The sequence below is a fragment of the Schistocerca piceifrons genome, chromosome 2, assembly GCF_021461385.2.
Source record: "Schistocerca piceifrons isolate TAMUIC-IGC-003096 chromosome 2, iqSchPice1.1, whole genome shotgun sequence".
NCBI lineage: Eukaryota > Metazoa > Arthropoda > Insecta > Orthoptera > Acrididae > Schistocerca > Schistocerca piceifrons.
The window spans coordinates 735,547,492-735,560,844 of record NC_060139.1 but is presented as its reverse complement, the minus strand read 5'-3'; the positions used below and the strand labels follow the sequence as shown (position 1 = coordinate 735,560,844).

At 42.5% G+C, this 13,353-nt stretch overlaps 1 protein-coding gene across 1 annotated transcript in view; it reads left to right on the top strand.

The window, feature by feature from the left end:
* Window positions 1–13,353, top strand: part of LOC124775805 (circadian clock-controlled protein daywake-like) — a 73,640-nt gene that overhangs the window by 59,973 nt on the left and 314 nt on the right. The window lies entirely within an intron of this gene.

Genomic DNA, 13,353 nt, shown 5'->3' with positions numbered 1-13,353 from the left:
TCTTTGAATCACATGCTTGTTGGAAGCAAAGTGCGCTCCTTACGTAGACAGACAGTATTACTGCTGTTTGCGGCGAAATCTTGACATATAGTCACAATTATTTTTTCTCTTTTTCATTTTTGTGTTTTGGCAATTAAATTTAACTTTTGGACATCAATATATGGCTTATAAACAGACAGTGCCCATTTACAGATTTGTCTACAGAAGTTTAACATACTTATATTCCTGAATATTGAAAGACTGTGGACCATGGTAACAACAGCCATAGGAGCTTATGAATGCTGTTGTACAATGAAGCGCCAAAGAAACTGGTATAGGCATGCGTATTCAAATACAGATATATGTAAGCACGTAGAATACGGCACTGATGTCGGTAACGCTCATATAAGACAACAATCATCTGGCGCAGTTGTTAGATCGGTTACTAGCGCTACTATGGCAGGTTATCAAGCTTTAGGTGAGTTTTAAAGTGGTGTTACAGTCAGCGCACGAGCGATAGGACACAGCTTCCCCGAGGTAGCGATGAAGTGCGGATTTTCCCGTACGATTATTTCACGAGTGTACCGTGAATATCAGGAATCCGGCAAAACATCAAGTCTCCAACATCGCTGTGGCCGGAAAGGGACCAACGACGACTGAAGAGAATCGTTCGGTGTGACAGAAGTGCAACCCTTCCGAAAATTGCTGCAGATTTCAATGCTGGGCCATCAACAAGTGTCAGCGTGCGAACCATTCAACGAAAATCATCGATGTGGGTTTTCGGAGTCGAAGGCCCACTGTGTATCCTTAATGACTGCACGACACGAGGCTTTATGCCTCGCCTGGGCCCGTCGACACTGACGTTGAACTGTTGATGACTGGAATCATGTTGTCTGGTCGGACGAGTCCCGCTTCAAATTGTTTAGAGCGAGTATGGAGGCAACCTCATGAATCCATGGACCCTGCATGTCAGCAGGGACTTTTCAAGCTGGCGGAGGCTCTGTAATGACGCGGGGCGTGTGCCGTTGGAATAATATGGGCCCTCTGATACGTCTAGATACGACACTGACAGATGATACGGAAGTAATCATCCTGTCTGATCACCTGCATCCATTCATGTCCATCGTGCATTCAGACGGTTTTGGACAATTCCAGCGGGACACTGCTACACGCCACACATCCAGAATTTCTACATAGTGGATCCAGGAACACTCTTCTGAGTTAAAATACTTCCACTGACCACCAAACTTCCCGGACGTGAACGTTATTGAGCAGATCTGGGATGCCTTGCAACGTGTTGTTCAGAATAGATCTCCACCGCCTAGTGCTCTTACGGATTTATGGACAGCCCTGCAGGATTCATGGTGTCACTTCCCTCCAGCACTACTTCAGACGTTAGTCGAGTCCACGCCACGTCGTGCTACGGGAATTCTTCGTGCCGCGGGGCCGTACACGATATTAGGCAGTTGTACCAGTTTCTTTGTCTCTTCAGTGTAAATACCGCTGGTGATGGGCATTATGCCATATAGCGGGGAACCCTAATGACGTCACTACCTGAAGGGTAGACGTCACGTGAACTGCCGCCAGCACCAGTAGCAATGAACAAACAGCCGTCCTCTGCCACTCTTACCACTCATCATGGGATTTGTGTCCGTCCACTATCGCCTGGAGCGAATTTCGGAGCTCTTGCTACAGCGGCGAACACAGAACAATTGAACATTTCTTACAACTGCAAAGAGTTTTACTCACGAAGTATGACATAGCGACGAACACTGTGTCTCATTCGTCGTTGCTGACTGCCAATTATCTTTACTAAAAAGAGCCAACCGCTTATTTCCATTTGGATGAGCTCCACTGAAATTTTTCTCCGTCATTTAAGAAGACTGTAATCTCCGAGAATTTCGTTGCAGCAGCGGGTAATTTATAATGAGTCACCGTGAAGTGCGCTGCATTGCCTCACGAGCGATCTGTGGCGCGTACAGTCTTGTTCTCTCAGAACGAATTCCAGTTATCGAAACAGTATTCTTAACCAAGTAGTTCTTCTGTACAAAGTTAGCCTGTTTGTGTTACGTAAGTCTGTTTCTTTCCGCTTTTTCGTAATTCTAGTATGTATTGTAGTCTGCAGAATGTCCGTTCGTGAAATTCGAGATATCGTAAGCTTTCTATTGTAAATCTCTATCTTTTAAAATATTGACTGTTCTTTTTCAAAAACATTTTCCTCATGCACTGTTTATTTAGATTTCATATTCAACTGCTCAGCAATACCAACTGTTAGTTGACAATGTTTTGCGCTTGTGAACAGTGTCTTGAAACAAAACAGAAATCTAAATGAAATACTGATTTTCAAATAATGAATATGAATATAACTAAATCCCTAAGAAACTAATTGTGTACATGGTGAAAACTGTTTAACTGGAACTGAATACTGAAGTAGGTTATTAAAGTTGCGTAGCATGAAGTGCAATGTCTGATTTGAAGTATTCACGAATTAAAATAGTGCTCAATTAGGACTAAAATAACTGTTATACACTCCTGGAAATGGAAAAAAGAACACATTGACACCGGTGTGTCAGACCCACCATACTTGCTCCGGACACTGCGAGAGGGCTGTACAAGCAATGATCACACGCACGGCACAGCGGACACACCAGGAACCGCGGTGTTGGCCGTCGAATGGCGCTAGCTGCGCAGCATTTGTGCACCGCCGCCGTCAGTGTCAGCCAGTTTGCCGTGGCATACGGAGCTCCATCGCAGTCTTTAACACTGGTAGCATTCCGCGACAGCGTGGACGTGAACCGTATGTGCAGTTGACGGACTTTGAGCGAGGGCGTATGGTGGGCATGCGGGAGGCCGGGTGGACGTACCGCCGAATTGCTCAACACGTGGGGCGTGAGGTCTCCACAGTACATCGATGTTGTCGCCAGTGGTCGGCGGAAGGTGCACGTGCCCGTCGACCTGGGACCGGACCGCAGCGACGCACGGATGCACGCCAAGACCGTAGGATCCTACGCAGTGCCGTAGGGGACCGCACCGCCACTTCCCAGCAAATTAGGGACACTGTTGCTCCTGGGGTATCGGCGAGGACCATTCGCAACCGTCTCCATGAAGCTGGGCTACGGTCCCGCACACCGTTAGGCCGTCTTCCGCTCACGCCCCAACCTCGTGCAGCCCGCCTCCAGTGGTGTCGCGACAGGCGTGAATGGAGGGACGAATGGAGACGTGTCGTCTTCAGCGATGAGAGTCGCTTCTGCCTTGGTGCCAATGATGGTCGTATGCGTGTTTGGCGCCGTGCAGGTGAGCGCCACAATCAGGACTGCATACGACCGAGGCACACAGGGCCAACACCCGGCATCATGGTGTGGGGAGCGATCTCCTACACTGGCCGTACACCACTTGTGATCGTCGAGGGAACACTGAATAGTGCACGGTACATCCAAACCGTCATCGAACCCATCGTTCTACCATTCCTAGACCGGCAAGGGAACTTGCTGTTCCAACAGGACAATGCACGTACGCATGTATCCCGTGCCACCCAACGTGCTCTAGAAGGTGTAAGTCAACTACCCTGGCCAGCAAGATCTCCGGATCTGTCCCCCATTGAGCATGTTTGGGACTGGATGAAGCGTCGTCTCACGCCGTCTGCACGTCCAGCACGAACGCTGGTCCAACTGAGGCGCCAGGTGGAAATGGCATGGCAAGCCGTTCCACAGGACTACATCCAGCATCTCTACGATCGTCTCCATGGGAGAATAGCAGCCTCTATTGCTGCGAAAGGTGGATATACACTGTACTAGTGCCGACATTGTGCATGCTCTGTTGCCTGTGTCTATGTGCCTGTGGTTCTGTCAGTGTGATCATGTGATGTATCTGACCCCAGGAATGTGTCAATAAAGTTTCCCCTTCCTGGGACAATGAATTCACGGTGTTCTTATTTCAATTTCCACGAGTGTAGATCACTTACACTGTTCACTGTACTTAGCTCAACACCTGGTAACTCGGACTACGTACTGTTTGACCACGAGAACGCAAAGTGAGATCTGCCCTCAAAGAAAAGTAACTTACCTCATGCTCAGCATGATTTTTTGTATCTGTTGTCTAAAGAAAAAAAATGTTGTCACTACCAAACTTTTATTTTCTTGTCAGAACAATCTGTGGCTGCGTATGGCGCGAGGTGCAAAGCACACTACAAAATATTTAAAACTTTACTAACAAGGAAAGCTCCCCATTGTACACCCCTCAGATTTAATGGTAAGATGGTTCATTGGATAGCCTATCAAAAACTGAACACGAACCAAATATGAAAACAAGAAGAAGGTGTATTAAACAGTGGCAAAAAGAAACAAAATAGAAACATTGAATGGTCAAAGATTATCATGTGCAACATCGAGCAACGTTGAATTTCCATGGCTTCGCGGTCATGTGGTCACTGTCTTGGAGTTTGATGGGGAGATCCGCGTTCAAATCTCCCTCACGAACCACCCCTTTTTTTTCCACAAAATTGTCAACTGTCCGTCCGGTCACTGACGTGTCTGTTCGCTGTACTCAAATTTGTGTCTGTGTCTTGGTGTAAAGTCGTTTGCGACAGCGATGTGTAATGAAGGGCTCCAGGCGTATGTGTCTCCTATTTGTTCCACACAAGTACCACTTGTTACGTATTCTGTTTTGGCAGTTTTCAGTCTTGAATTCCTTCACGGTAACATGGTTCACACCACTTCATTTGTTGTTTTTATTTCTGTGAGAGCTCTATGAGGCATCTCGCCTGCTTTCACTCTTCATCACATTTACTTGCGACGCTAATATATTCTTACCACATGACTCATCTGTAACCAATGTATTGCCAAGACGACGGAAGGAGACCAGACATGCCAATGACCGGACGGACGATTCATAAATATATGAAGTAAAAATGGGCACGAGAGAGATTGGAACACGGATCTCCCGCTTTGCAGTCCAGCACCGTGACCAAACAATCATGAGGCTGTGAGTCGCTCGATGTTGCGCATGTTGAGCTTGGACCGTTCACTGTTTCCATCTTGCTTCTTTTTTTCACAGTCCAGTACACCTTCTTCCTGTTTTCCTGATTGACCCGTGTTAAGTTTTTGACGGCCTGTCCACTGGGCCCCTCCATGAACTATGGGCCTTGCCGCTGCTGGGGAGGCTTGCGTGCCTCAGAGATACAGATAGCCGTATCGTAGGCGCAACCACTGTATGGTTAAATGATGATGACGTCCTCTTGGGTAAAATATTCCGGAGGTAAAATAGCCCCCATTCGATCTCCGGGCGGGGACTACTCACGAGGACTTCGTTATCAGGAGAAAGAAAACTGGCATTCTACGGATCTGAGCGTGGAATGTCAGATCCCTTAATCGGGCAGGTAGGTAAGAAAATTTAAAAAGGGAAATGGATAGGATAAAGTTAGATACAATGAGAATTAGTGAAGTTCGGTGGCAAGATGAACAAGACTTCTGGTCAGGTGAATACAGGGTTATAAATAGAAAATAAAATAGGGGTAATACAGGAGTAGGTTAATTAATGAATAACAAAATAGGTATGCGAGTAAGCTACTACAAACAGCATAGTGAACGCATTATTGTGGCCAATATAGACACGAAGCCCATGTCTACTACAGTAGTACAAGTTTATATGCCAACTAGCTCTGCAGATGATGAAGAAATTGATGAAATGTATGATGAGCTATAGAAATTATTCAGCTAGTGAAGAAAGACGAAAATTTAATAGTCGTGGGTGACTGGAATTCGATAGTAGGAAAAGGAAGAGAAGGAAACGTAGTAGGTGAATATGGAATGGGGCTAAGGAATGAAAGAGGAAGCCGCCTGGTAGAATTTTGCACAGAGCGTAACTTAATCATAGCTAACACTTGGTTCAAGAATCATGAAAGAAGGAAGAGGCCTGGAGACACTGGAATGTTTCAGACAGATTATATAATGGTAAGACAGAGATTTAGATTCAAACGGTTCAAATGGCTCTGAGCACTATGGGACTCAACTGCTGAGGTCATTGTCCCCTAGAACTTAGTACTAGTTAAACCTAACTAACCTAAGGACATCACACACATCCATGCCCGAGGCAGAATTCGAACCTGCGACCGTAGCGGTCTCGCGGTTCCAGACTGCAGCTCCTAGAACCGCACGGCCACTTCGGCCGGCAGAGATTTAGGAACCAGGTTTTAAATTTTAAGACATTTCCAGGCGCAGATGTGGATTCTGACCACAATCTATTGGTTATGACCTGCAGATTAAAACTGAAAAAACTGCAAAAAGGTGGGAATTCAAAGAGATGGGACCTGGATGAACTGAAAGATCCAGAGGTTGTAGAGAGTTTCAGAGAGAGCATTAGGAAACGTTTGACAAGAATGGGGGAAAGAAATACAGTAGAAGAATAATTGGTAGTTTTGAGAGATGAAATAGTGAGGGCAGCAGAGGATCAAGCAGGTAAAAAGACGAGGGCTAGTAGGAATCCTTGGGTAACAGATTTTGAATGTAATTGATGAAAAGAGAATATATAAAAATGCAATAAATGAAGCAGGCAAAAAGGAATACAAATGTCCCAAAAAGGAGATCGACAGGAAGTGCAAAATGGCTACGCAGGGGTGGCTAGAGGACAAATGTAAGGATGTAGAGGCTTATCTCACTAGGGGTAAGATAGATACTGCCTACAGAAAAAGTAAAGAGCTCTTTGGAGAAAAGAGAACCACTTGTATGAATATGAAGAGCTCAGATGGAAACCCAGTTCTGAGCAAAGAAGGGAAAGCAGAAAAGTGGAAGGAGTATATAGAGAGTCTGTACAAGGGCGATGTATTTGAGCACAATATTACGGAAATGGAAGAGGATGTAGATGAAGGTGAAATGGAAGATATGATACTGCGTGAAGAGTTTGACAGAGCACTGAAAGACCTAAGCCATAACAAGGCCCGGGAGTAGACTACATTCCATTAGAACTACTGATAGCCTTGAGAGAGCCAGCCCTGACAAAAGCCGGAGTGAGTGGCCGAGCGGTTCTAGGCGCTACATGCTGGAACCGCACGACCGCTACGGTCACAGTTTCCAATCCTGCATCGGGCATGGATGTGTGTGATGTCCTTAGGTTAGTTACGTTTAAGTAGTTCTAAGTTCTAGGGGACTGATGACCTCAGATGTTAAGTGCTCTGAGCCATTTGAACCATTTGAACCCTGACAAAACTTTACCATCTGGTGAGCAAGATGTAGGAGACAAGCGAAATACGCCCAGATATCAAGAAGAATATAATAATTCCAATCCCAATGAAAGCAGGTGTTGACAGATTACCGAACTATCAGTTTAATAAGTCACGTCTGCAAAATACTAACACGAATTCTTTACAGACCAATGGGAAAACTGATAGAAGCCGACCTCGGGGAAGATCAGTTTGGATTCAGTAGAAATGTTGGCACACGTGAGGGAATACTGATCCTACGACGCATCTTAGAAGATAGACAAGGAAAGGCAAACCTACGTTTCTATCATTTGTAGACTTGGAGAAAGCTTCTGACAATGTTGACTGGAATACTCTCTTTCAAATTCTGAAGGTGGCAGGGGTAAAATACAGGGAGGGGAAGGCTATTTCCAATTTGTACAGAGACCAGATGGCAGTTGTAAGAGTCGAGGGACATGAAAGGGAAGCAGTGGTTGGGAAGGGAGTGAGACAGGACTGTGGCCTATCCCCAATGTTATTCAATCTGAATATTGAGCAATCAGTGAAGGAAAGAAAAAGAAAAATGCGGAGTAGAATTTAAAATCCATGGACAAGAAATAAAAACTTTGAGGTTTTCCGATGACATTGTAATTCTGTCAGAGACAGCAAAGGACATGGAAGAGCAGCTGGACGGAATGGATAGTGTCTTAAAATGAGGATATAAGATGAACATCAACAAAAGCAAACCAAGGATAATGGAATGTAGTCGAATTAAATCGGGCGAAGCTGAGGGAATTAGATTAGGAAATGAGGCACTTAAAGTAGTAAATGAGTTTTGCTGTTCCGCGAGCAAAATAACTGGAAATGGAAAGGAAAGCATTTCTGAAGAAGAGAAATTTGTTAACATCGAGTATAGATTTAAGTGTCAAGAAGTCGTTTCTGAAAGTATTTGTATGGAGGGTAGCCATGTATGGAAGTGAAACGTGGACGATAAATAGTTTGGACAAGAAGAGAGTACAAGCTTTCGAAATGTGGTGTTACAGAGAATGCTGAAGATTAGATGAGTAGATCACATAACTAATGAGGAGGTATTGAATAGAATTGGGGAGAAGAGAAATTTGTGGCACAACTTGAATAGAAGGAGGGATCGGTTGGAAGGGCATGTTCTGAAGCATCAAGGGATCACCAACTTAGTACTGGAGGACAGCGTGGAGGGTAAAAATTGTAGAGGGAGCCCAAGAAATGAATACACTAAGCAGATTCAGAAGGATGTAGGTTGCAGTAGGTACTGGGAGAAGAAGCAGCTTGCACAGCATAGAGTAGCTTGGAGAGCTGCATCAAACCAGTCTCTGGACTGAAGAACACAACAAAAACAACAACATCCACTGGGCCATTTTACCACTAAATCTGAAAGGGTTACGATGGGGATTTTCCCTTGTAAGAATGGCGGAAGATGGTTTTACATAAGGAAAAGAGTTCTTGAAAAATTAAACCCTGATTATTGTCAAAAAAGACTTTACAAACATAAGAAGACACTGAAAATTACGAAATTCTCACATTACAAAAACTGCACACATTTAAGCCAAATGCGTTATTTGTTATATAATGAAAACAAAGAAATCAAATTAACACTAATTATGAATACTATTAGTTATCTAAGGGACAAATATTTTATTCAGTTAACGGAAATGGTCACCTTGAAATATTCATCCAAAAATCTTCTCTATCCCACAGACATGAAAGCATCTCTACAAACAAGTTTTCATCTTCATAATAAAGTATTCCAGATAATGTCTCCCAGAAAATCAGATCTCCTTCTGTAAAACTCAACTGCTTGCTACCATACCTCTAATGAGAATGTCCCAGCTCTGCACAACTCATTCGCGACCAAACGCTCCACACATCACAATATTAATACGCTAACACGAAAATTGAAGTACCGATTTTTAATACTAGTTGTGCAAGGAGGCCAATGAAACTTATATAATTCGAAATGTACTCTGCCAGATACATGCAGAAAGAAAAAAAACCATGTTTGTATGTATCACTTAAGACTGGTAATAGGAAGTAGATGCTTTCATGTTCATAACTCTGGTGATACCTTCTCTATCACGCATTAAAATCTTCAATACGTGAACATCGAAAATAAAATAATTTTTGATGATGAATAAGAAATTAACTACTATCTAGAAGAGTTTTTGAATTCTCTGTCTGTAAATGGTTTACCACTACACAAATTACAATTGAAAATTAGCTGCATTGTTCTTCTTATTAGAAATATAAACACGAAAGAAGGATTAGTTAATAGAACCAGAATGCGTGTCAAATGTTTATATAATAATGCTACTGCTTGGCAAGTTTGAACTAAAATCGCAGAAAATAAGGGAATTTTGATTCTGGGTGTACATATGACTCATTTGGGTACTATTTTACCTTTTCAGTTTCGAAGAATACAATTCCCAATAATTCCTGCATTTTTTATTGTCATTATGATTAATAAGTCACATTCAAAAAAGTTGGGAGTTTATCAAGACAACCAATTTATACACAATGTTAGTTATATGTTGCAATAACTAATGTTCAATCTTTCGATGGTTTGAAAGCACATGTTTTTGAACATAGCGATCAAGAACATCTAGCGAATAAGTAAAGAATAATTACCAAAAATGCTTTTTCTACTGAGGTTTTGTATCGTTAAATAGTAGAATACAACAATCATTTTCCTCATTTGTATCTTTCAATGTGTCATACTTCCTCATCGCCCTTTCTTGTTCGTTTCCTCATAGCATTCAGATAAGATCTAAACCTCTGCGACCACAGGCGATACTACTTACGTTCAACACAGAGTCAAGGGTATTATCCACTACTTGTGCAGCGCGCTCGTGCATCTTTGTCGCTTTACAGTAAAGATGAAATATTTACAATGGCAGAAAAAATATGGAAACCTTACAATGCGTACTGCTGGAGTGGCGAGTCGCTGATCTGTTAAGAAAAACAAAAAGACGTTACGTTTGTCGGAATAGACTGTCTGTTTTGTTGTACTGACGATTATTTGGCATAAAACGTCATCTCAGTACAACAGCACAGAAAAAAATCATCTTTCCATGAATCAACTAATGGGAGAACCTGCCTCCATGTATCCAGACTACATTAAAAACAATTATTCTCTCAAAAGTTAAAACTGTGCTCCGTGAGGCAACTATGGTTAGCTTAGCTTAATTGTGTGCTTTTTTGTGTACGGCCTAGCCGGTTTGCTGATTCGATTTTATGCACAATATTTCGAGGAATAACCCAGTGAACATCTTCAGGTGCTGTGAGTTGTACTGCTAGGCGCACTCGCTGCCCAGATTACAACTCCTGCTTGACGTCCAGGCCGGATCCAGCGGCAAACCCGAAGAAACTACCAAGAATTATTATGCCGGGAAATCCTATATTGTCAAAAACATATAAGTCCTAACACAAAATGTAACATTTTTTTATCCTCATGGATACAAGTTTTACTAGCAGACGATCACCTAATTCGGCATTTAATTCCGAATGTGAGCGAATTCAGGGTCTTACCACTGCGCCATCTTACCAGATCCCTATAAAGAAAACGCAAAAATAGAAGAGAGTAATTATCACAAGAGGGTATAGCTCCAATAAGAATACTGTTGAGACAAACTCTAATCGTGACGTAAATACTGTGACGATGTCAAATTTTCGTGACCTGTCTCGACTCGAGGAATGGGGGAACTGTCCATGGGGTTCTCCAGAGTGAATTTGGCAACCTTGCCAGTCACACACGACGCAAATTTTTCGTCTGTAAGTGTGTCGTACACTTCGGTGGCAGCGGTGAGGTAGGTGTTAGAGCTAATAGATAATAGGAGAAATTTTTGCTTGATGGAACAAATTAGGCTGGCGATAGTTGACAGTATTGAGGTTGAAATCTTCCTTCTTTTGAGACTTTAATCTCCAGATATTCGAGGAAGCAGACTGAAAGCATTATTGAGTGGAAACAGTAAGCAGCGTATTACATCTGATCCAACCACCGGCTGTTTTCTTTTTTTGTTTTTTTTTTTTTTTTTGGGGGGGGGGGGGGAGGCAGCTGTATACCAGAAGGTTCAAACTGCCACTGCATGAACAGAGACAAGTTAGCTCTTCGTAGAGGGTGAAATGGAGGCTAGTGAGTCTCATCAAAACGGTTTGGTTGACATAAGCGTGACGGAGGTTGAGTTGGGTCTGCCAACAAAAAGATTTAACTCTTCAGGCTTTCCCGGCGATCTAATGAAATTTTGGGTTGTCGGATGTTCTGCCGGATATCAGCTTCTCAGGTCGCACCTGATGAAGGTTACGAGCTACGTGACCGAAATATCGTGCAAGTACGACGCTGATATCCAGCAGAACACCCGACAACGCAAGATGTAACAAAAAGATTGTTTGCTGATCGTGCGATAATGAAGTGGCGTATCTGAACCGTATATGTCGATAATCGTCTTGACCTAGCGAGCGGCCGTTCTTCTTCGTGCAAACCTGTGCAATGTGAGGAACAGGAAGACAAGATTCAATGATTTGCTATGACTCGATCAGCACTGTCGAAAATACTTGGCGTACTTAGTAACTTTCAGACTTAGTTCGACAAAGAAAGTGTGAGGAAAAACTCCATTACTAGCATTAAAGGGATTATTACTGATAAAGACGGAACTATTATGTGTTACGTGTCATAAACTCTGTCAAATGGTCGAACTCTTACTTGTTCAATTATTTGTTCACCTATAACAGTTTTGGCTCTGATGTGTTGCAAGTCTTGAAATACCATCACTATTGTTTTATCAGTCGATATTCACATTTCGTATTTATCGGCAGTTTGGCTGAACCTATGTAACACAATTTGGAACTTTTCTTCAGATACTCCTGTTACAAGCAGTTCAACAGAAAAGAGCACCATCATGAAATTAAAATAATCAGTTCTTAATTTGTCTATCAATATCATCAACCATGTATGAATGATATCGCCAATATAAATATTGAAAAGGTTAGGCGACATTTGGCAGCCTTGTCTAACTGTTTGATTAATATCGGTAGATTCTATCCCTTTTCTTATTTTTTATTTTTATATAATGATTGATTTGCCGCAATCAGATGTGCTGGAACTCCCATATCCTTTATTGATTCCCAAAGCATTTTCAGTTTTAGTTTGTCTAACGCATTTTTATATGCGAGAAAACATAAGAAGTTGGTAATATAAATTATTCTTTTCTTTTCTCAATTACTTGTGCCAAAATGAAAAAGAGAATGAGAACAATATCTACCTTCTCTAAAACAATGTTACACCTCTGACTTAGTGGTCCCACTATTGCTATTAATGTTTTGCTTATAATTTTAGCATACTGCTTGTAATAGGAATTTAGTAGACTCATTCCTCTGTAATTTGCGATTGCGCATTATGATTCATCGCCTTTCTTGAAAAAATAGGACATACAATTCATCTGACACATGTCCAGTCAGCCAAGAAACATTTATAAAATTTAAAAGTCAATGCTTTAGTTGATAAGATGCTCATGTAATAACCTTCATGTTTATATTATTAGTGCTCTTGGAATGAGAGGATATCCGGTGAACGGACTAGCCTGCCCTCTCCTCCTAGCACGTGTGCGATGCGTATGGAATACGTATTACAGCACGTCCATATGCATCAATGATCAGCCGGCAGCTGTCAACAGCGCTGGTGGAGGTATACCCCATCACAAGAGCTCTTTGCCAACACTGCGGCTAGCATGGAAGCACGTTACCGCGTGTGAACTGCTGCCTTTTGTAATGTCCAGAGCACCGTCTTAAATCTTAGTGACCTCACTGTAATGAGTGTGTTTTAATAAAAGTGTCGTTTCTGTTGTCTCAGTGCGTATTTCTTTCAGTTACGTACTGTACGATACTGTAGCAGTCCCTCCTATGTATGGTCGAAGTTGGCAGTGAGAGATCATCAGAAAAATGCTTTTGTCCTTAAGTTTTGAACATCGCTGCAGCATGTAAACTGACTTGCTGAGCGTCATTCTGATTTATCATACAAAATACCTGTGAAATTCTAATTCTAAACTAAAACGTTGTACCACAAAATATTAAGTGACCTGAAGAACACGAGAAGCGAGACTTTGCTGTAACTTTCAGAAACTGATAAGTTCTTGAGTGAGGGATGATCGCTATTAGGAGAGAATCTCCTGCGAATA